The 24177-nt window shown below is 35.0% G+C and overlaps 1 long non-coding RNA gene across 1 annotated transcript in view; it reads right to left on the bottom strand.

Annotated features, from left to right (window-relative positions):
• Positions 1–727: 727 nt before the first annotated feature.
• The window catches only part of LOC116474269 (uncharacterized), a 34217-nt gene continuing 10767 nt past the window's right edge, over positions 728–24177 (bottom strand). Inside the window, exons 2-3 of the long non-coding RNA XR_004249647.1 lie at positions 17262–17530; positions 728–1044 (exon numbers count right to left, since the gene is read on the bottom strand). This is a non-coding gene — a long non-coding RNA (uncharacterized LOC116474269). The remainder of the gene's footprint in view (positions 1045–17261; positions 17531–24177) is intronic.

Genomic DNA, 24177 nt, shown 5'->3' on the forward strand with positions numbered 1-24177 from the left:
CCTGTGAGGCAGGTGAGAATACCACCACTTATACGTAAGGGGATTGAAACTTTCAGATTGCAAGAGATAGGTCATATACCATGCAGCAAAGACCAGGCAAAGGGGCAGAGGCTGAATTTGATCTCATGGCTTTTGACCTCAAAGCACTTGGTAAATTTTTGCAGTTTATGGCTGCCTCCAAAACATTCACCTTTGTGTACAATGTGTAACCACCTGCAAAGCCCCTGACACGTAATTCTAGTTCAGTTATGCCTCACAACAGCCATATGGGTTGATGTGCCTATTTTACAACCAAGGTGCATTAGCTTTCCTTGAATTTCTTCACTTTGTGTTTGGGAGAAATAGGACAATTATATAAAGTTGAAGAATGGAATTGTATGTGTGTGTGCATGTGTGTGTGCATATATGTATGTATGTGTGTTTAATCCGCACAAATCTCCTTCCTGTGTTCTAGAAAACATAGTGGGGCAAAATTAGAAGTAACTCAATTTCCTCTGCTTCTCTTCAGTCCAGGACAGTGAAAATTTTCATTCACAAAAAATGTACCCCAAACCATATAAGATACAAAATGTTTAAACAAAATTTACATTATTTTCAACATAATCCTCTCCATGAGTAAAAACTGGAATTATGTGGTTTTTAAAGATGCTAAATATGTTAATCAAAGTTTGATTCTCTCAGTTAACAATAACTTATGCTTGCTGGTAATTTACAATTGACCAAAAGATTTTGAATATAATGTATTTAATTCTTCCAGGAATCACACAAGGTAGATATTATCATTTCCACTTTACAGATGCAGAAAGCAAGGCGTAGAGATGATCATAAATTTCCCAACCACTGAGTGACAGAGCTCAGTCATGCAGAACTCAGGTTTGCATGACTCAAATTAGGCACAAGTTCTTGGAATTTTCCATAAGGGACAACTGCATCTTTTGCCCCTTAACAACTAGAAATGACTCAACGACTTTCTGTGAGCAAATGTCAAGGTCTTAACCGTTTTAGTTCAAGGAAGTTCCTTTCTTCTTTTCAAAAATCAGGTTGCTGGAGATGGTACACAAAATAAGAGAAAGAAGGCCTGATTCACTCTGTCAGCTCAACTTGTAGTCACTTGACATGTGAAAATTACAGATGACAGCTTCTCTATCTGTGACTCTGACATACTAAATCATAAATGTGCCTCTCACGTCTTTGCTAAAACAGCAGGAACAATGAGTGTCCAATTGCTGCACTGGTAAGCAGTCAGGACCAAAATTATTAGAGGTATCAGTGTAAGTAATATTCATCCCACCCAGTACAAACCAGTTTTCAGATTTGGCAGTGAACTTCTGAGAGCCTGGACTTGGGTTGCACCAGACCCTGGAGTTAGAGTGGACTCTTTGAGGAATAACATAAAAGTCATCAAAGCATTTCATCCTATGGTTTGATAAGTTCAATAGCATTATGTAATTAGAAGAGACCTTAGTCACCTTCTAATTCCTTCATTCTATGTCGCAGATAAAATTACAGAGGCCCAGGGAGGCAAATGATCTGCCTAATATCCCACAACAGGCCAATTGTGAAGCTGGACATTTGGCTCCTATAGAGACCTTTTCTCTTCCATTACACAGTAGCGATTCACTGAACTCCCATCCTATATCTGGTCTTTCAGACACTAAAGAAATAACAAAACAAACACATGAACCTGCCCTTCAGGCTGATTAGAAAAACCGATCAGTTAATAGAATAATGATGCATGTAACAATGACTACAATAATTTAAAATAATAACACCAGTCAACATATATTGAATGGAATCTATTATTCTTATAGTGACCCCAAGAGGTAGATGTGTCATTATCTTAAATAGGTAAAAGGAAATAGGATTGTGGAGGTTAAGTATCAAACCAAAGTTATGGTCATCAAGTAACGGAGCTGGGACTATGTGTACAACTGGTGCTTTTGGTAATCAGAGGAGGGGAAACACCCGTAGCATCCTAGGAAGAAGGAAAAAGTGATGCCTGCCTGCACTGAGTTTTCAAGGAAAAATAGAAATTAGACAGGTAAGGAAGGAAAAAGAATGGTAGAGACTGAGGAAGAGCATATACAAAGTTAGAAACATTTGTGCCACATCAAGCAACTGGAGGAAATTTATTTTTATTGGAATATTGGATTTGTGTGGGAGAACAATGATGGCTGAGGATTGGTTGGCAAATTTGGGAATCTCAGATTATGAAGGGTCTTGGTAAACACTTCTAAAGAGCTTAAATTTTATTTTAATGCAATTTATTAAGGGCAATGGGGTGTTTTAAGCAAATGAGACAGCATGACCAGATTTCCATCTTAGATTGATATTTTTAACTAACAAGTAGAGGTAGGGTGGTCTGAAGAGCTTAGGAAAGAGTAAGGTAACCCACTGCAGAAGAATTTACATCAACAAGGATGTGCTGATGAGTACACTCCATGAGTAGGAATTAAGAGTCAAACCATAACTGTTGTATACCTGGCATAATGTGTCTGCATGCATTCGCATTCATTTCATGTATACATATACATATTGTATATATTATGATGTCATAATACATATGACATACAAATAGATAATATACATATAGATGTACAGGCATACAGTATAGATCGATTACAATTATTGCAGTAACGCATAGTCACTCTTCTTACAACAAAAATGAAAAAGGATACTTTCTAAACACTTTAATCCAACTCACAAAGCTTTTTGTGTCTGTACCTGTTCACCAATCTGGCCTCATTCTTCACCAACCTATCCCCAGTCTACCCTCTAGGAACCCTGTGCTTCATTTTTCACCCCTTCTAAGAAGCTATACTCTTTTTTATTTCTCCTCCCCTCATTATTTCCTACTCAACATTCAGATCTCAATGTAGATGTCACTTTCTCTAGGAAGCAAGTCTGCCCTAACTGTCCATATTAACTTAGGGGGCCCTGCTATATGATTTCAAAGTACACTCCGCATTTATCCATTATAGCGCCTATTGTGCTCTACGATAAAGCCTGTTCTCAACATTGCCATGTCCTTATTTTTAGCTCCATGATTATAGCTCTCTTTTGTCTTCTTTACTTCTTAATTCTTATTGCCTGTGCCTAAATAGAGGGTAAGAAATGAGGTTTACATGGCCAATAGTAGGCAATCAGTAAATACTTGTTTATATTTACTTTAAATAAAGAAGCAAACTAATGAATAAGTAAATAAGGAAATGAATGGAGTACAGATACACCAGCCAATAAAACTAAAGTATTAGAGTCCTCACAGACTCCATTACATTTCACTATTTGCTGGTATTTGAAGCAATTCTGAAATGTCTACCTTCTTCCCTATGCTAACCTACCACTGGGTTTCTAAGGATCCATTCTATGGCAAAAACTCTTACTCGAAAATTTTTAGGAAGTGCTTGAAAGAGATGAACCTGCCTTTAGTCACCTGGAAATACTGGGTTGAGCTTTACACACTGAGCTGTGACAGGCACAGGCTAGAGGAGGCTTTTAAAAGTTTATTTATTTATTTTTTTACTTTATTAGCACTTTTCTTGGTTTTAATAGGCTTCATTCAATCACTTTCAAAGAGTAGAATCATTGCTACTGCATCAGTCATGCAGTGGAGATCTTCACAAGTGATGACCAGATAGCAATTATTATTTGAATACTTGATATTTTGGCAATTTTCAGAAGTTAAAATGCCTCCAGAGTGTCTAACCAATTTTTTAAGTTATTCTATTGTATTACATTATATTCTATTCTATCCTAGACTCCCTGATTCTATTCTATCCTATTCTCTTCTAGTTTATCCATTTCCAATCTATTCTATTCTTTTTCATTTACATTTTCCATGCCATGACTCACACTAGGTATTAGCAAAAGTTGTGGTGGTAGCAAAAAAATAAATAATCCTTCACCTCAATACTTCAGTAAAAGTGTTAATTTACAAAAATATTTCAAATATATGTTGATATATGCTCTATTAAACCTTGTGCAAAGTTCAGATATACACAGAAGAATCCATTTATTTTTATAACATCAAAGTTATTGTCTTGGAGAAGATAATAAAAGAAACATTGTTTATAAGGGTGAGTAGGAGTTTGTTAAAAAAAAGACTACAGAAGGTCATATTCTAGTCAGTGAGAACAGAATATTGAAAGTCATAGACAGGTGAAACACAATGATATGCTCAAAAATCTATAACTAATGACATTTTGCTAGTATACAAAGTGCAAGGTGCTTCTTCCTTCAGAAAGATTTGGCAACCATCTCCAGCTTCTTCCAAATTCATCAGTCAACCACATTCAAAATAATAATAGTATAGTACCATATACAATGGCATGTACTTAGGTGACTTAACAAATTGAAATTCAAAGTGAAAGTGATGTCTTAGTACTTCAAGTTTCCATACCTTTTGATCTTATATTTTTAATTTTAATCTAAATCCCTTAAAGTACAGTGACTGCATCTTTAGTCATCTTCATGGCCATCAGATCAATATACACACTGATCTCAAACTGTGTGTAGGATTTTTTCTTTTGCTATATAAAAATCTACATGTATAAGATAATAGAGGATACTGTTGTAATAGAGAGTATGTTTAGCAACATAGACCATATAATTAATTTATTTATTCATCCAGTAACAATCACTTAATATGATCTAGCACATTTTAATCTAAAAGGCGTGTGCCAGACCACAATGACAGATTGATACATGTTTGCAGAGGAATGGCTAAATGGTTGACAATGAACTTAGGAAACATTCCTGGTTCTCTACTAATCCAAAGACAACACTATTAAGCAGATGGAGTATCTAATTACAAAAAAAAAAAAAAAAAAAATGAGGATACTCATCTCAACTAGGTCTCCTGCCATTAAAAAACTGAAACATCACATGTATAGTAAACAACTGTTTTCAGATATTGAGCAACAGGTAAAGCATAATGGCGATCACTAAGAAACGGGAAACAAATGTAGTGAATCCTCAAATCAATAGGCTTACAACCAGGGAATACATTTTGGCCCGCAGGGCAGGAAGTATTCCAATATGGAGCTGAAGGAACAGAACTTATAGTTCCAAACTGCTGGTCCAAGCTGTAGAGAAAGAGTTGTATGGAAATGGGGAAATCTCCATAACAGAAATTTGGATCTCTCTTTGAGTATTTGGCTGAATACTTAGTTGAACCTACTATAGAGCCTGCAAGTCTTGGCAAGAAATAAAATAAAGCAATAAGAAGACAACTACTAGGGGGATATTAGCTAAACATCTATGAGCTATGAGATTCTTAAGTTTGTACAAAGTAAGCCAGAATGGAGAGATATTATCCATCTTAGATGAAATTCTAAACAGCTTTCACCTTAGGAATAGGACTAATCAATTCACAGAGTATAGGCTAATCTACATGAACCTAAGAACACTTAGAAAAAAGCCTCAGACGAAGAAAGAGACTTACATAAAAGTCTCAGAAGAAATTAACACCTGGCAAAGCAAACATCAACTATTTAAGTAAAGGCAATAAAATCCAGACACTCAGTAATGAAGTATCCACATGTTCGTGTACATAATTCAAAATTACTAGACTTAGAAAGAAGCAGAAAATTTTGACTGACAATCAGTAGAAAGACTAGTCAACAAAAAATGCCCACAAATAATACAACTAATGGAATTACCACACAAGGACTTTAAATCAGTTACTATAAATGTTTACAAGGACTTAATGGAAAATGTGAACATAACTAGAAAACAGATAGGGATCTCAATGTATAAGTAAAAATTATGTTTAAAAAAACAAATTATAGACTAATAAATCCAACATCTGAAATAAAGACTATTAACTGAATGTATTTAACAGCAGACTGGATGCTGCAGAAAACATGATAAGCAGCCTTGAACGCATAGCCATAGAAGTTATATCGATAATCATTCTAATTAAAAAGCAGAGATTAAAATGACTTTAAATTACAAATATACCTTCAAAGATCTGAGGGATAATAGCAAGCAGTCTAATATATGTGTAATTGGAGTTTTAGAAAGAGGGAAGAAAGAGATCAAGAAGAGAATATATTTCTTTAAATACTGGCTAAAAATCCCCCAGTTTAATAAAAAAATGAATAAACCCATGTATTCAAGAATCTCAATAAAGCTAAGAAAGACTAACACAAAGAAAACTACATTTAAGCACATCATGTTCACACTAATGAAAACTCAAGACAAAGAGAAAATCTTAAAAGCAGTCATCAGGAATAGTGATAACAATTATCAGTAACTTTTCATTAGAAACAGGCCAAACAGTATCTGGAAGATAAAAGAACAACATCTTCAAAGTTCTAAAGTAACATGGAATTCTGCATCCAACAATAAAATATTTTAAATAAAAAATATTCCTTATGAATGAAAAAGACAGTCAAACGCTAAAACAATTTGTCACCAGCAAACATGTTAAAATAATATATAAGAAGGAAGTTAAAGGAAGTTTTTCAGGCTAAAGGAAAGTGATGTTAGGTGGGAAACAATCTGTACAAATGAACCACACTAGAAATGAAACTTTAAAATATGTGTTTTCTCATTCCATAATTCCTGTAAAGATAATTGGCTGTTCAGTGGAAAAAGCAATAACAATCTATGGTTGGATTTATAACATATGAAGAAGTAAAAAGTATGTAAACCAATTATTGCAGGCAATGTGTTTTAAGTTAAAAGACACATACAGGCTACAAGTATAAGAATAAAAAATATTTATAAAGCAGTCATTGATTATAAGAAAACTGGAATGCTAGGAGTGCCAGGTTAATATCAGTCAAAATAAACATAAAAATGAATATTTCCAGAGAAAAATAGAGACGTTTCTTAATAATAAAGATGGTAAAGTCAATTCACTGGGAAGACTGAATAATCCTAAATGTGCATGAACATAATAAGAGTTTCAAAATGAATAAGAACTAAGAGAAATAAATGGAGAAATATACATGTTTGTTGAAAATTTTTTTCTGCTTTTAATAATTAATATAATGCATAGAAAATCAGTGAGAATGTAGATGAGACAAAAAACTCTCATATGAACTTGTTCTAATTGGAATTTATGGAACACTCCACTCAGCAGGAAACATATTATTTTCATGTATACATGGACTGTTCACCAAAATAAACCATTTACTGGGCAATAATAAAAGGGTCAATACATTTATTGGGGAAGAATAAAAGCGAAGTATTGAGATCTGATTTCATTTTTTTACATAAATTGATTATAGCTGCATTAAGTCATTAAAGTATCCAAATTAATATTATTAAAGTTCAAGTTTGTTGTTCTATTAACTCTTTGTGTGACTTGGCAAGTTTTTTTGTATCCCTGAACCTCAGTTTTCTCAAGTATCAATGTTTGGTTTTAACTAGACAATGTTTCCTTAAATTAATTTCTACTATCATTTATGAAAAGAGCACCCATCACAATGTTTTGTATATAGAAGGGCACCTCAACAAATATTTGTAAAAAATGTTGAATAAATTAATAAAAGAGAGACTTTGACAGTACTCTGCTGCATTTCATCCTTTACATTTCTATCTTTAAAATATGCCTTCTTTCTAAAGTGCAATATACTAAGTCCAATAGGATAAGGAATTGGAATTTCTTATCCTTACTTAAATACTTGCCCTTTCCTAATGTATTCTAGATATGGAAATAGAGTACAATTTTCAGTTATCTGTTTATTGAAGTAATAATGTGATATCATTAGGTAAATGACAGTATTTATTTGCTGGAGTAGTACATAAAAACATGCTGGCTTTTCTGTTATACAATGTTATTAATGTCCGTGAAGTATAAAATGGCAATAATGGAATTAATGCAAAAAATTCAGATTATTACTATCTTTGGCCCCTATCTATGTATAATATCTTGCAAAGTCCATTTTGCTGTTGAAAGTGTGAATTCTGGGCTGGATATGGTGGCTCATGCCCATAATCCCAGCACTTTGGGAGGCCAAGGTGGGAGGTCACCTGAGGTCAGGAGTTTGAGCCCAGCCTGGCCAACATGGTGAAGCCCCATCTCTACTAAAAATACAAAAATTAGCCTGGCATAGTGGCCGGCGCCTGTAATCCCAGCTACTTGGGAGGCTGAGACAGGAGAATCGCTTGAATTCAGGAGACAGAGGTTGCAGTGAGCCAAGATCACGCAATTGCACTCCAGCCTGGGCAGCAAGAGTGAAAAAAAAAAAAAAAAGAAAAAGAAAGAGAGAGAGAGAGAGAGAGAAAGGGAGAAAAAACAAAATATGAATTTCACAGGATTGCTACTTAAAGCATAAATAACAGTGCATCAGTTGTTTTAAGAATGAAAGAAAGTATGCTATGATTTTGCATCTATTTTTGACCTAATTTTAGTATTAGGAATATTTAATCCAATATTCTTCGAAGTGTACTTTGTAAATCATAGTCACACAGGCTATCAATATTATGGAGAGAGTAGAGAAGGAATGAATCCCAGTCTCAAATAAGTTTTGAAAATATTGACCTAAATAAATTCACTGACTTAATAGACCTTTTATAATATTAATGTATATCATAAATCTCTAAAAGGTGGAAGGGAGATCATTGTATAAAGGGATCCCAAAACTTTTCACTGTGTGTATTAGAGTCCTGTGGCTGTAGTAACAAAGTAACACAAACTTGGTAGTTTAAAACAGCAGAAATGTATTCTTTTATAGTTCTAATGACTGGAAGTCCAAAGCTAACATTACAGAAGAGCCACAGTTTTAACAGAATAGCCTCAAAAAAAGTCTTCTGCTAATCAATAAGTGTGCTTTAAAAAATGCTAAGCATTCAGTAAACCATTTCAAAAAATATACAATGAATAAAACGTATCTTTTCTTTCACTAATTTAGCACATTTAGTAATTGGGCAAATGTTTTTAAGAATGTCATATTTTTCAAGAACTGAGATATAAAAGTTGATAAGTAAGACATGGTCCTTGCCTTTATGAAGCTTAGATATGCTTAGGAAAATAGATGTAAACATAAAAAGTCATCTTCAGAGTAATAAGATAGTCTATTAGAAATATAAAGCAAGAAAACGAAATATAAAAAAAAAATCATGGAGATAACAGGTTACCAAAATAAAACAGCTAAAATAAAGTTCTTATGGCAAATAAATGAAAGCATGAAATCAATGAAGAGTTAAAGAATCAAGTGGAAATTCAGACTAATTAATGTATATGGAAGATATTGGAAAGAAACATATTGATTAATGTTCTTTTAACTTAAGGAATGTAAAGGAGTAAAACAGAGTTGCCAATTTTTATATAATAGGAATATTGGAAAGAAGTTAGTGGGGGATGCATAAAAACCACACTTGAAGAAATAACAATTGAGACTGTCCTAAAATAAAAAGAAGCAAAATTCTCACTCTGAGAAAGGTCTCAGAGTGCTAAATCATGTGAATAAAGTAATCAAAACAAACAAGAAACAAAGAAGTAAACAAAAAAAAGACTGTACAGTAAAATTAAAAACTTCAGTAAAGGAGAAAATTTTATCCAATTCTAGAGAAAAAAAGACCTGATCTATAGAGGAAGAGGAAATCAGGTAGAAACCAACATTGTGTATGAAGCACCAGATGCAAGAGGATAGTGGAGAAATATTTCCAAAGTGCTAAAAAAAAAAAAAAAGTATGTGTATATCAACTCTAAATGAAAAAGCCAAGTAATCATAGTCTTAGGCTTAAAAAGTCCCAAAAGTTTTAATACAAAAATACAATTTTTGCAGACATTTTTATACAAAATATTACAAGTAGACTATTAAATTCAGGAGAATTATAGAAGATCTTGCTAACAAAGTTAATTAATTACCTTAAGAAAAGTTACTGTCTTAATAAATGATCTCTCACAAAATAAAAAAAAGTGAGAAAAGAGAAATGTATAGGAATTCGAATTAAAACTCAGTATGTGCCGGGGGCGGTGGCTCACGCCTGTAATCCCAGCACTTTGGGAGGCCAAGGCTGGTGGATCACAAGGTCAGGAGATCGAGACCATCCTGGCTAACACAGTGAAACCCTGTCTCTACTAAAAAAAAAAAAAAATACAAAAAAAATAGCCTGGCGTGGTGGCAGGCACCTATAGTCCCAGCTACTCAGGAGGCTGAGGCAGGAGAATGGCGCGAACCCGGGAGGCAGAGCTTGCAGTGAGCCGAGATCGCGCCACTGCACTCCAGTCTGGGCGATAGAGCGAGACTCTGTCTCAAAAACAAAAACAAAACAATGAAACTCAGTATGATACTATAAGAGGGTGAAGGAGAAGAGGATAAGTAAGAAGAGAATGGGCTAAAGTGTTTTTGTTGATCATGGAAGACATACACATTGAAAGTCTTAAAACTTGATGAGAAAATGACAAAACAATATAAAATTCTTAATAAATTTTATCATCAGAAATAATTCAATATAATTTTTCTAAACTGCACAATAAAATTTACTCCATTAATTGGAGGCAGGAAGGAAGATGAAAAGGGAAATAATCATGGCAAATATAACTATGAAATAAAGTTACAGAAATAAGTGCAAATATAATCATGATACATTAAATGTTCATGGTTTAAACTTACTGTTCAAGACTCAGAGATTCTTAAATTGTACTTTTTAATGCCAAAATCCACTAATTTGTTATCTTTAAGAGAAAAATTAAAAACACAGGATATGGTTTACACAAAAAAAATAGAAACATATATATGAGGAAGATATGTACCACGGATGTCTGAGATAGCAATTTTTATAACATATTAATATAATTTTAAGTAAAGTGAGAAAAATAGTAAAATAACAACATAGTAATAGAACAACAGATCAAAAAAGAAACAATATTCATAAACATATATGCACCTAAGGAAATAGACACAGAATTAATAAAACAACACTGTAAGAATATCAGAGAGAAATAAATGTGGCAATAACTGACATGGTGAGATTTTTACATGTTCCTCTAACAGATCAAATAGAGTTTCAAAATAAGCAAAAGTATTTTTGAAATTACAAAAATATGATTAGTAGATACTATCTAATATATACATACAGACCCAACAAAGAATACACATTTTTTAAGGACATATAAAACAGTGACAAATATTAACATGTAAGAGATTACATAGAGCTATTAAATAATAAAAAGTAGGGAAAGGGAATATAAAGTGTGGGAGCTGAAATTTCAAAAAGAGAATAAAAAGTTTGGGGTTGCAATTTTTTAAAGGTCTACAGTGAATTCTTCATTTATAAATTGACATTTGAATAAAGACTTGAAGGAGAGGGAGAGACCCATGTGAATGTCTGGGGGAAGAATATTTCAAGCAGAGATAACATATACGATTTTATATTTAGCTCATACTTACAATTGTGCCTTATTGTACATAGGGTGAGTGAGTTGATATGGTTAGGCTTTGTGTCCTGACCCATATCTCATCTTGAATTGTAATCCCCATGATACCCATAGGTCAAGGGAGAGACAAAGTGAAGGTAATTGAATGGGGGGCAGTTTTCTTCATGCTGTCCTCATGATGAGTTCTCACAAGATCTGATGGTTTTATAAGGAGTTCTTTCCACTTCCCTCCACAGCTCTCTTTCCTGCCACCTGTGAGGAAGGCGCCTTGCTTCCCCTTTGCTTTCCACCACGATTTAAGTTTCCTGAGACCTCCCTAGCCATGCTGAACTGTGAGTCAGTTAAACTTCTTTCCTTTATAAATTACCTAGTCTCAGGCAGTATGAAATAGTATATTTATAGCAGTATGAAAATGGATTAATACAGGAGTGAAATGGGAACCCACTCCCTCCCCTACAGGTGGGAGCCTAAACTGGTGTGGCCAATTTCGAGGGCAAATCTTGGTAATACTAAGTGAAATTGCATGTGTATATGGCCAGGGATGTAGGAATCCTACTCTTGGGTATCTACTCCAGAGAAAGCCATGCACAAGTCTATCAAGAGACATGCATGACATATTTATTCATAAGATATGTGTGGTAGTAAGGAAGTAGATCAATCTAAATGTCTATTACCAAAAGGTTGGGTAAATTAAAAAGAAGAGGGTGATCAATACAAAGCAGAATTACAGTCAGAAGACAAAAACTAGATGCCCTTGGAGGAATAAGGTTAAATGTTAAAAACACAGTATTTATTGAATAAATTAAGAAATAAATAACAAATGTATAATTTCATTTGTGAAAATTAAAAATGTATATTTACATAAAACAACAACGTATGTGTTAAGCTTGACTGTATATCTAAGAAACATCAAATATGCTAGTCTGGATGTTTTGAGGAACAAAGGGGAAAAGGGGAGGGAGAGAAAATGAATAGAAGATAAAATACAAAGTAAAATAAAACAAGTATGAGGCCTTGAAAGAATCAGGATAATTATCATGAAATAGAGTAAGATTGACTCAATTATATGCTTCATCTAAGGTTGAAAACAAAAACAAAAACAACACAAACAACAAAACAGTTGAATATAAAATTATGCAGGTAGTATATAAAGATGAAAAATAAAAAGTTCAGACTAAAAACTAGAAAGAGACATATAGATCATATTTGTGTGTGTGTGTGAGTGTGTGTGTGTGTGAGTGTGTACATGCACACTCACACACATTTCCAGTTGGTGGTATATAGGTGTTTTATACTGTTTTTAGAACTTTACTTATTTTGTATATTACCACATTGAAGCTCCTTCCTTACAATCAGAGACAAGGAAAAAAGAAAAGAAAAAGTGCCTAAAGGCATCTATATTTCATTTTGACATTTTCCTTTTTAATGTCATAACATATAAAAATGTAAAGTGAATTAAAAGGATATCAAGCAAAGAAAAAGGCTGATGAAATTATTAAACCAAATAAGAAAAGGCAAAGGCCTAACTTGTTTACATGTATACCTCCTGATTATAAGGCCAATACACAAGCAAGCTTGATTGCCTCTCAAAGCTAGTTTTTGCTGCATTGTTAACTGTTTCTCTAGCACATATCAAATTCAACATTTTACCCAAGCTCATTAGTTGAAAGACTAAATATGGAGCCTTTGGGTCTCTCCTAAAAGGGTCTCATTACTATGACTAAAGTTTAAAAAGAGTATCATTACTAAGCCTGCAAAAATGGTCATGCCAATAATGAGATGGAAAAATCCAGACATGTGGTGCTTTCTAAAGAAAGAATAATTTTTTAAAAGGGTAATTCCCTGATGTCAAGGCTTGGCCATTTTTAACCTCCACAAGCTATTTAAAAGATAGACTTTTGATCCTAAATCAAGAAATCCAGTTTAGACCCTCGCAATTTTGCTGCCTTGGGTCACTAAAACATAGGCTGTAGCTATCCTGGAATTCCAAGAAATTCACAAGTATAGAGCACTTGGTTCTAAGAGATGTTGGCAGACCTTTGTAAAATAGGGATGAAAGCAACTTCATCCCAATACCTCTTATGGTATCCTTTGGTAGAGACAAAGTCTACCAGGACTGTTCTGGGCTGAAAACTCTAAAAATTATTTCAAACTGATGGTATTTCCTTTTTCTTAATAATACACATATCACATTTTTTCTCATCTTTCTGTAACAATTTATCCTCTCCTCTTTCCCCTCCTTCCTCTCCTCCTCCTCTTTTTTCACCTTTTTCTTCTTCCTTCTCTTCATCTCCCTCATCCTTCTCCTTTTCCTGTTCCTCCTCCCTTTTCTTCATCTTCTTTTTATGTCTTCTTACTTGTTTTTATGACTTTCTTCTTCATCAGAAAACCAGCTTCTAACTGACTCAAATACGTTTCAGGAAGTAGTGCTGGTTTTCAACAAAAGAGTTATTATGATGTCACCATTTTCATTATTTTAACAGACATATATTGAATATCAACTATGGCCAATAACTAGGCATACCATTTTCATAGACATGGCTACATCGTCAGATGCATTCTGTCCCCAAGATCCTAATTTTATAAATGGAAAAACGAATGTGCATTGTGTATTTCACTTAGGGTAGATTCTATGTTAAATTCTTTACTTATATCATTTCATAAAATATTAAGAACACCCTACTTATTATATCTAGTTAGACCATGATACAGATGAAAGAATTGCACTTTAAGAATATACTACATTTCAAAGTTCACAGAGTTAGAAAAAGATATATGTTTATCAACTGAATCTAGATTTGTCTCATGCCAAAACAAGTACTGTTTCTACTAGTAATTGCATTGCTCCCAAGAGATTGAAGGGAGATAAATAAAGTGGCAGAACTAGGTTTAAGACCAACTTATATCAAGTATAATTGACTTTCTACTTTAGTGCATTGATACTTCTCTATAATCTTATTTCAGCTTAACATGGAATTATATATTATTTTTGACATCCAGACTTTGAAATTTGTTCTATTTGTTTCTTCAGCTGGGCAATGTAGGAACGCATGTTATAGTAGATAAATATCTTCCAAGAATATACACTTTGTAAAAAAAAAATTGTCAACATCAATATGAACTCATTATAAAATGATGGCTGGCAATTTTTGCCCCAGTGGCATATGGAGGACAATTCAGTTCAATTCAAGAAACATTTATTGGTTGGGTGCAGTGGTTCACACCTGTAATTCAAGCAGTTTGGGAAGCCAAGGCAGAAGGATTGCTTGAGCCCAGGATTTCAAGATCAGCCTGGGTAACTTGCCCAGACCCTGTGAGCTGTGTTCATGTCACTGCACTCCAGCCTGGGTGACGGAGAGAGACCCTGTCTTAAAAAAAGATTATGGAGCATCTGTTATGTGAAAGGCACCATGAGTCTTTCAGGATACAAAAATAAATAAATAAAAATATCTCTGATCTCAAAAAAAAAATACACTAAAACAGAGAATCACAATTAAATGTACCCACGCCAAGTTAAAGTTAAGCCCCGGCAGCTTTGCCAGCATCGCAGAGGGGGAGCCTAAATGTGCAAGGTGAGAATGAAGTGATGGCAAGGGTGATTCTCTGGAGAAGACAGTTGATGTTGAAACGTCAATAACAAGAAAAAGTCAACTGGATTGAGAAGAGAACAGAAAGCTCTTAGAGGAAGTACTGTGAGCAGAGGCCTAGGGGCCAGAAACACATGGAGAATTTAGAGGATGGTGATTAGATTGGTTCATCTTGAGCTTAGAGGTCTTGTCGAAGACTAGTGTAAAATGATAAGTGGAGGTTTTTTCCTGTAAGGCCCTTTAAGTGAGACTGAGGGACCCGGGATGAATTCTCCGGACTGAGGATGGGGTCATTGTGAATTGGGATTGCTATTGGGAGCCACGGATTAGCAGTGTTCTCCTTTCTGTATTGTACATAAGAGAAATCTGCATCCCAGAGAGAGAAAGTGACTTTCTCTAAGTCTCGCATCTAGTCAATTGGCAGAGCCGTTTATTCAGTCATTCAATAAATATAATAGGTATTAAGTGCTGACAATGATAAGGATACTGCAAGACCCACAGTGTTCTACCTTCTAGATTTACCTGCCACTGAGCATTTAAAAATAACTACCATGTATTGAGCTTTTACAATGTCCCAGAAATAGTAATGAGTAAGATAATTAAGTAAATTATCTTAATTTTAATAGAATTATCTTAATACATAATAGAATTCTTTAATAGAATTATCCTAATTTTAATATGAAAATTATCTCACATTCCCTACTTTCCACTAGATTCTAAACTTGCAAGAATGGGCAACCTGTCTTATCTTGTTTCATTGATGTATTTACAGACCCTAGAACTGTTCCTGGCATGTAGTAAGAGCTCAATAAATATTTCCATTAAAAAGGCCTCTTTATTAATTGACCACTTTTGTTAAACCCATTTTTTCATTAAGATTAAATAATCCTTCTGACTCTCAGGCCAGGGTTCTTGGCTCTGAGCAAATCTTTCCTCTCCTCAGTACACATCCCATCTCTCTTCACTCTCTGGGAAGCCAGATAAACAACTGCAAATATAATCTCATTTTCAAAGAGTTTCATCTTTCCTCCCAAGGCCCTGACATAATCCCCCAGATGTGCAGGAAGGCAAATGTGTTTCCCAGAAGCCTCTTCTAAGCAGGAGCAGTAGTCCCATGGTATGGCTTGCAGGTGGTACCCATTCTAACATCAGGGAGACAGAACTTGGAGAGAAGATTTCAGCTTGGGACAGCATGGGAGAGCCCTGTGGGGGAAGATTCCCAGGGAACTGTGGAAAAAAACACTACAGAGGAATCTGAGGGTGGTTACAAGGACCCACCTCCAGAGGCTGCAGACCTGATGTAGAGACAGAGATGTCATCAACCCTTCCAGAGTGAATGCTGTGTGACTGTAACTTTGTGCACATGCTACTCTTTAAGCTCTCTGTAAGATTCATCTGTGACCCACGGCTGCTTACAGAATTCTAACCCACAATTGGTACCACTTGATCTCTCCAACTCCACCCCTCACTGGGTCCCACATACCCCCAGCCCACCCTGACAATCCTCTCCACCAATCCTTTGACTTTTCTTTGAATAGTATGTTTAAAATACTAAAAATGCATTTGGAATCTATGTAGTTATATGATCTCAAAGTTGGAAAGAAGCTAAAAGGTCGCTGAGCCCAATGTCCCATTTAGTGCAGAAAAAAGGCCCTTCGAAGTGGCTTAAATCCTGGATGGTTAAAATGATGTGAACAAAATCAATGTTTATTAAGGAAATGTTTAGTTTTTTTCTGATACGTGGAATAAGTACACCTCAGAGCCAAGATGGGAAAAGAGGGAATCTTTGGTAAACAAAGATTGACTGAAACAGCAAGGTTTTTTTTAATTTAACTGTGCATTAAGCTGGTCATTGAGTGAAAAATTTACAAAGCAATGCACAAGACTTCATAAGTAAATGGAATACTTTATACCAATAGAATTATAATGTTCCTTGACCTCTTTCAACACACACAAAAAAACCCACGGAAGTTCATTAAAGTGGCTAAAATATACAGGACTAAAGACAATTAGAATTTATTGAATTATCAATAGAACACATTAGATTTTTAATTTTTATCAAGCTGTTAGATGTAAAGTGGTCTCTCACTGTTGTTACGTTTGTTTCTGTTTTGGATTGTTCATTTTTACTTTTCCCTTATTACTGATGAGGTAAATCATATTTTTATATTTTTAGGCCATTATAAGCCGTTATGTTTTCTCTTCTGTCAATTGGCTATATATAACCTTGGCTCATTTAAATTGACATTTGTATTGATTTTTAAGTTTCTTCATATATTATGAGTACCAATCTTTTATCTATCTATGAAATACTTTACCATAAAAGATTTTTAAAAGACCTTTAACAATCCCGTTATTTATTTTGTCCAAGAGACTTATTCGTTGTTACTATTTTCTTTTTTTGCCATTGAAGAAGATGATGATGAGCAATAAGTAGCAAGTTCATTACATAGGTCACATCCCTGCAATCTAGATTCATGGATGAGTCTGCATACACCCACTTTTTTCACTGAAGGAAGAGCCCCAGTCACTGGTTCTAGAGATCTCCTTCATCTTATCATCTTTCTTTGAGGAGTACAGGTTGCTTGTGAATCCACTAACACTGAGCCTTTGGGAAGAGGAGTAGGAGAAATAAAACCAGAGACTAATTAAATTCAGCATATCTGTTTTTTTGTCTGTTTTTTAAAATATAATTTTGTCTTATTTTTTGTTGAAGTACAATCAATAAATATTGCTCAGTATGTATTTAAGGTGCACAGTGTGATAATTTGATAAATGTGTATATTGTGAAACGATCATCAACATCAAGCTAATTTATACATCTGTCACCTTCTTTCGTGTGTGCGTGTGGTGAGGACACATAAGATCTACTGCCTTAGCACAATTGAAGTATACAATACAGTCTTGTTGACTACAGTCACCAACATTATTATGCTATGTTCGAGATCCCCAGAAGTTATTCATCTTATAACTGAAAGTGTGTACATTTTGAACATCTCCCTATTTCTCCCACCTCCTACCCTCTGGCAATCACCTTTCTACTCTGCTTCTGTGAGTTTGACATTTTTACATTCCACATGTAAGTGAGACCATGCCGAATTTGTCCTTCCGTATCTGGTTTATTTCACTTAGCCTAATATTCTTCACGTTCATCCCTGCTGTCGCAATGCAGGGTTTCCTTCTTTTTTTCTGGCTGAATATATTTCATTGTGTATATATGCCACACTTCTTTTATCCATTCATCCATTGACAGACACTTTGGGTGTTTCCATATCTTGGCTATTGTGAATAATACTGCAATTAATGTGGGTGTGCAGATATTTCTTTGGCATCTTAAGTGCATTTCCTTTGCAATGGAATTAATAGCCATAAGTGGGATTTATGGAGCATTTTTTAGTGGTTCTACTATTCATTTTTTGAGAAATTTCCAAACTGTTCACCTTAATGGCCATGCCAATTACACTCTTACTAATAGTGTAAGGGTTCCCTTTTCTTCATACCCCCACCAACACTTGCTATCTCTTGTTTTTTTCGATAATAGCCAACCTAACAGGTGTGAGGTAATATCCCAATGTTATTTTTATTTGCAATTCCCTGATGATTAGTGCTGTTGAGCACTTTTTAACATACCCATTGGTCACTCATATGTCTCTTTGTGAGAAATATCTGTGCAAATCTTTTGCTTATTTGTAATTGGCTTGTATGTTGTTATTTTGTTTTATTTTCTTCTTACAGTTTTGCTAAGTTGTATGAATTTTGAATGTATTTTTGATACTAGTTCCTTATCAAATGTATAGTTTGCAAATATTTTCTCCCATTCTGTGGGTTGTCTTTTCATTTTGTTGATTGTTTTATTTGCTGTGCAGAAACTTTTTAGTTTAATATAGTCCCATTTGTTTGTTTTTGGTGTCTGTGATTTTTGTGTCATATTTTTAAAAATCATTGCCAAGACCAAAAGAGATTTTTCCCTACGTCAAAGAGCTTTTCCCTTATGTCTTTGTGTAGACATTACAGTTTCAGGTCTTACATTCTTTAATTCATTTCTAGCTAAGTTTTGCCTGTGATATAAGATAAGAGTTCAGTTCTATTCTTTTACTTGTGGATATCCAGTATCCCAATACCATTTATTTGAAGACTGTACTTTCATCATTGTGTATTATTGGAGTTTTTGTCAGAGATATGACCTGATAGGCATGGGTTTATTTCTGGGCCCTGTATTCTGTACCATTAGTCCATATGTCTGTTTTTTTTATGCCAATGCCATATTTTTGAAATTACTATAGGTTTGTAATATAGTTTGAAATCACAGTGTATGATTCCTCTTGCTTTGTTCTTGCTCGAGATTGTTTGGTCTATTCAGGGTCTTTTGTGGTTTCAGGTGACGTTTAGGACTGTTTTATCTATTTTCATGAAAAAAATGCCATTAAAATGTTTATATGGATTGCATTCAATCTGCAGCTAGCTTTGGGTAGTATGGATATTTTAACAGTATTACTTATTCCAGTCCATGCACATAAAACATCTTTCCATTTAGTTGTATCTTTTTCAACTTCTTTAATCAATATCTTATAGTATTCACTGAACACATCTTTCATTTCCTTGGTTAAAATTTTTCCAAAGTCTTTTATTTTTTGATGCTATTGGTAAATGACAATATTTTCTTAATTTTTTTCAAATAGTTTAATAGTATATATAAATGCAACTGATTTTTGTCAGCATCTTTTAATGAGGACACTGAGGAAGGGACAGAAGAACTGATATATAAACGATAACTACAATAAGAACACAAATTTTCTAGACAAATTGAGATTTATAATTTGCAAACACTTCATATTATTAGATCTTATCTCATTGGATCTTCCTAGAAATAGCCTTAGTATTTTCTGTTTCACCAAGAGGGAAATCAAGGTTTGGAGGAGTGTCTAACTAAGTTCGTACAGCTAACAATTAGCAAGGCAGGGGTTCAAAATTATTATCTTCTAGTCCTAGATCCTTTTGTCTGTTATTTGAGGGCAGATATATTTTAATGAATTGGCATATAAGCTGCCTATGCTAGAGCTTCAATTCACTAATGGAACCACAAAATACATTTTATAGTGTAAATTGCTTGTCCTGTTAAAATTGCATTTACTTTCCCAACTTTTAAAAAGTGAAAGGATGAATGCAAAAGCCAGTAAATTACAAGTAAAATTCTCTGCAAGCTGACCTGATACATGAGAGTCCAGACGTTCATCAACTACTATTAAAGGCTATTTACACAAGAATTTCTTTGCTCCACACAAGCAACCACATGAATTATCATTGTAGTAATAATAATAATAATAATAATAATAATAATAACACTTGCTTTATTCATTCTTCACTAACCAGCCCTGGTACAGAAGCCAAACAGAACGTTTTACTTCCCTCAAATACACATTTTGATATATGTATTTTTTTTATAATGACAGCCAATACAGGCTAAATTTTGCATTGTTACATTCTCACAAACTGTCACCAAATGCCTGGCTCTGTGAGGATTTGTTGATCTTGGGGTCCACTCATAATGCTGCCCTTCAGAACCTGAATAAATTCAGATGCTCAGCCACAGCTTCCAGAATCCATTTCTCTCAAGTCCCATGGTCCCACGGTAAATATCTTTTTTTTTAATGTCCCCTTTTTATTTTATTTTTGCTTATTGAAATACCGTGTTAAGATTTGGCTCAAATAAAAACTTAAAGCCTTTCTCCAATACTGTTCCTTCCCTTTTGCATGTGCAAATGTCACTCTGTAAGTCATTGCCATCAGCACACTATACCAGCTGCTTGGGAATGATTTACCTGCCTTATAAGCCTGGAAGTTGCTTGAGGGAAGGGATTGATAGATCAGAGACAGCCTTTTGTAAGCCTGGACTATGTTCATGTTAATGCTCTTGCTCTTTGTTAAGGGCCAGAGTCATATATGCTACAGAGGATGTGCTATGTTTTCCTGCATTTAGGGGGGATGCAACTTCTGTTGAGGCTCTGAGTAGCAAGCGATGACCATAAAGGCATTTTACCACAACCTTCTCATCACCTCAGCAATCGGAACCACTGATCCCAAAGGAAAGACAATCATAGAGCACTCAGGGCAAAGAGACAGAGTGCTCACTCATTCAACAAATATCTATTGGGCATCTTCCATGTGCCAGATACTGTCTCAGGGGCTGGGGATAGGAGGCTAGAGGAGGGCCCAAGACTCATGGTGCCTATAATGAGAGGATAGATATAGACAATACATCAAATAAATAAGTGAAACGAGTCACATATTTAATGGGAGAAATCGTATACAAAAAAAAATTAAATAAGGTGACTATAGTTAACATTAATTTGATTGTACATTTCAAAATAGCTAGAAGAGAATAAGTTGAATGTTTCTAGCATAATGAAAAGCTAAATATTTAAGGTGTTGGCTATCCTAATTACCCTGATTAGGATTATATGAAGGTATGAAATTATTACATGTACTCCCAAAATATGTACATCAAATATGTATCAATATAAATAAATAAATAATAAAGCAGGAAAAGGAGACAAGAGTTCAGTGGGAATATTATATAAGGTGGTCAGAAGGGGCTTTCTTGAGAAGATGTCTTTGGAGCAATGACCTGAAGAGGTGACGAAGTGATCCAGGCACATATTTATGGTACCTTACCTCTAGTCAGAGGAATGGCTATTGCAGAGGCCCAAGGAGAGAGCAAGCATAGCATGTTGGAGGAGGGACAAAGAGTCTAAGATAGTTGGTGTGGAGACAGAAAGGAAAAGGTTACTGACATCATGGAGAGGCAGATTGGAGAGGGATTTGTAGGTCACGTTAAGGACAGACTTCTAGTCTGAGCAAGTTGCAAAATTGAAGAGAGTTTTAAGCTAAGGAGAGCTGTTATCTGATTTATGTTCTAAAAAAGCTGCTCAGTCTTCTGCCTTGAAACTAGGGGAATTGGGTAGCAGCAAAGACATTATTAGTTAGGAGGCTCCTGCGCTAATGTAGCAAAACACGATGGCATCTTGCTGTGGAAGGGGGATAAGTGGATTGATTCTGTATTCATTAACGGATTGGAGATGGTAGGGGGATGTTGAACAAAAGAGGTCAAAGGTTACTCTAGCAACTGCAGGTTAGAACAGGCACTTCATGAGGTGGGGAAAACTACTAGAGAGCAAGTTTGTTTATTTGCTGTACATGTGGAAGATAAAAGGTTGGGTTGTAGTCATGTTAAGTTTGGGATGCTGATTAGACATACACAAAGAAATACTGATCAGGCAGTTCATTTGATAAACAAATCTGAAAGTCCAAGAAACAGGTCTGGGCTAAAAAATAAAATGTTTTATATTTATCTGCAATAAGAATGCTTTTTCACCCAAAAATATTAACCCTAGATAAGAAAGTGTCCAAAGACGAAGACTTGGGCATTTCAATATTAAGAATTCCAAAGGAGACTAAGGTGTGAGCAGAAAGAACAAGAAAAACAAGGAGAGTTTGATGTTCTAGAAATAAGCAAACATAATATTTTAAGGGAAAGCCATTATAAGGTGGCTATAGCTTCTCAAGAAAACACAGTTGGTTGTTTGGTCCTTTAAGGCTGCTGCATCTCAAAACAGCCTGATAAAGGTAGGATAGAAAAATTGAAAAAGAAATGTATCTATCAACATCCTTCTCTGTTCCTGTTTTCCATCGACAAAAGTCTTCCTGGTGGGTAGATTCCTGGTTTGACTCTACCAAGTATCATCCAGGTGAATGTGAAAAGGGTTTTACCACCCAGCCTGTGTATGCGGCCAGAGGCTCCATGGATCCCATCAAGACTGGAGCTTCTCGGGCTCTAACTGCAGTGGTCCTGATGGAGGCCATGACCAAAACTAGTCCCTCACCCAGGAAAAGGTGAAAGCTGGGCTTTGTAACTGTCAGGATAGTTTGAACCACCTGTGGTGCTATTCTGGATAGCAAACAAGGCAAGTGGATGAGCTTCAGGAAGCATTTAACACCAAGTAGATATGGAATGTGCTTAAACTTGGTCAGTTTCCTCTGTGACGGGAGGAGAAGTCATTCGTTGCATTGCTGTTTTCTTTCTCAATTCCACCAAAACAAACACTTACTTGTCTTTCTTGCTCGGTCACATATCATGTCTTTCATAAAGCCTTTCTAAACAATTTCAGCCTTTCTTCCTCTTTTCTGTCTCAGTGCCTGAACTGCTGAATCAAGGATTTTATTTTCAATTTTAAAATTCTAGGAATCCAGGTTTGATTCTACCAACTATCAGCCAAGTGAATCTGAGTAGACCATTCTTCCTTTCTTTACATCATATCAATTTAGTACTTTGTGTAAGCTAGAGGAAATTATATTTGCTTGCAGTATCATCTAAGAAGATCATTAGGTTACCACATGCGATAATACTTTGATGAACCATAACATTGTGTACATCATCATCATCATAATTCTATCTTTGTTTCCTGTGATTGAGACCTTGAGGCCAAGAATGACGTGTCTTCTTTTATCTGTCCCCCAAATTTCTAGTGCAATGATAAGCCACTCATGACAACTATTGGCCTAAACAAACTTGGAAAAGAAAAAAAATATAAATCCTTTGCTTCAAATTCTTTGTGGAACTTGGTTAGCCATAAATAAATAAGCACATGAAAATAAATTACAAATCCAACTGTGTGCCTTGCCCTGAACTCTGTGTTTGACGTTAAAAACCAAGCCTCCCTCTTTTAAAATTGAAATATGAAACATTACGTATGATTATTTTTTCCCTTTTAAATACAGAGCTGTGGTTGCAGAAATAATTTAATATACTGCACTGCATTTCCCCTGCAAGTGTGCCAATTCTGATTACATGTTTCCAGATGCCCTTGTTTGTTGTGGTTCTTTCACTAGTACCTGGCCAAGGAGCTGAATGGCTTATCTCTGTAGGTAGCTCTGGCCAGCAACACTCAGCCAATAGGTGCTCTACTTACAAAGAGCACCCGCAGGATCATTCACCCTGAGGTCAGTCCTCTGGACTCGAAGCTCAGCACCTGTACTTTATGTTTAAGAGCCAAGAAATTGAGGAAGAAGTTGAACTGGCCAAGATAGTCCAGCAGGCAACAAGCCTAAAACAGATTTAATAAAAGATCTCATTCCTTTCCACCATGTTTTTGTGAGATATTTCATGGGAATTGCCACTTGGGAGGTACATGCAGCCAACCTGGAGCATGGCCAACCACAAGCTTAAGGCTTTCAAAGGCTGACTCCTGGTCTATATGC

This window comes from Hylobates moloch, unplaced genomic scaffold (assembly GCF_009828535.3).
Source record: "Hylobates moloch isolate HMO894 unplaced genomic scaffold, HMol_V3 SCAFFOLD_10, whole genome shotgun sequence".
Classification (NCBI taxonomy): domain Eukaryota; kingdom Metazoa; phylum Chordata; class Mammalia; order Primates; family Hylobatidae; genus Hylobates; species Hylobates moloch.